This window comes from Mus caroli, chromosome 6 (assembly GCF_900094665.2).
Source record: "Mus caroli chromosome 6, CAROLI_EIJ_v1.1, whole genome shotgun sequence".
Lineage (NCBI taxonomy): Eukaryota > Metazoa > Chordata > Mammalia > Rodentia > Muridae > Mus > Mus caroli.
In genome coordinates, this window is record NC_034575.1 from 88,883,522 (window position 1) to 88,884,755 (window position 1,234).

Below are 1,234 nucleotides of genomic sequence, written 5' to 3' on the forward strand. Positions count from 1 at the left end.
GGTCACCAAAATTTCTTGAAACTCGAAAGTGGACTGTGATCAAAGGTCTGGGCTGGAGGCATCAAGGCAATCTGGAGATGTTTGTCAGTTAGCAGATGTCAAGTCCTGGCAGTCCAACTTGGAGTGACCTATGTTAGTATCCAAGGTCTGGGAAGCTTCAGTCACAACTAGGAATGCTTTTGTAGGAAAGCAATTCATCAATTTGTCTCTAGACTCTAGTGTGTGCCTGCTGAACTGCATCCCTCTCAGGCCAAGTACCAATGAGTCATCTAAAAGACATAGAAGCTGTGTGCCTTTCCTCTTCTCCTCCAATCCACACCGCTTTCTTGGTCTGTCTAGCCCTTTCTCCATAACCTTGGTGTAATGGGAGCATCTTTATTTATACAAAGCAGCTTCAAAATAGAGCTCACTGGTGACCCCCAATATCCCTGGACTCTGAGTCCACAAATGCAACNAACCTTGAATCAAAAATATATGGAGGGAAAAAAAAAATCACACATGCATATAACATATAGAGACTTTTTTCTTATTGTTCTCTAAACAACACAGAAATATTTGTAGAGCATTTACATTGATTTATAGTATTGAGGAAGACATGGATAGGTTGTATAAAAATGCTACACTATTTTTTAACCGAAAAGCTGAACTTCTCCATCTACAGAGTCTGAAGGTTCCAGCAAGGGGGGGGGTGTCCTGGAACCCCCGCACAACCCCAAGATATTAAGGGAGAACTGAAAAATCCCCTACGCTGTAGGAAATAGTTTAGGTAAGCAAGTGGCATTTGGGTTCTAATACTAATCCAGTATGCATAAATATTTGAGCCTGTTTTCAGAGATCCATGTCTGAACAGATGCGCAAAAGGTCATTGAATCAGATGCTCACCCAAGTNCACATCACTCTGCTGAGAGATCTAACTGCCCTCCATCCCTCTCAACATNTTGCATTCAAATCCTTCATCTCTTTTTTTAAATCTTCTCCTTCTGCCCACATTTCAGTTTTTTAAAAAAGATTAAAAATTGCCACCGAGAAGGGATAAGAGGAGAAGAAATGAAAACAAACATGTACACAGAATTAGTGGTGTGACTAAGAGAAGGACTAGAATTATGTTTAATGGTTTTGTCATGTTTTACAAATTTAAATTATTCCTGTACTGCTCTAAGATTTACAGAAGAGGGTATCCAGAGACCAATGAAGAAGAATATGGTTTGGTAAGTGCCATGTTTCCCTCTGTTGT

At 40.1% G+C, this 1,234-nt stretch overlaps 1 protein-coding gene and 1 long non-coding RNA gene across 2 annotated transcripts in view; one reads left to right on the top strand and one right to left on the bottom strand.

Moving 5' to 3' along the window:
- The window catches only part of Adamts9 (ADAM metallopeptidase with thrombospondin type 1 motif 9), a 170,842-nt gene that overhangs the window by 60,748 nt on the left and 108,860 nt on the right, over positions 1-1,234 (bottom strand). The gene's annotated exons all lie outside the window — the stretch shown is intronic.
- The window catches only part of LOC115031310, a 14,908-nt gene that overhangs the window by 4,854 nt on the left and 8,820 nt on the right, over positions 1-1,234 (top strand). The window contains exon 4 of the long non-coding RNA XR_003836930.1: positions 1,161-1,208. This is a non-coding gene — a long non-coding RNA (uncharacterized LOC115031310). The remainder of the gene's footprint in view (positions 1-1,160; positions 1,209-1,234) is intronic.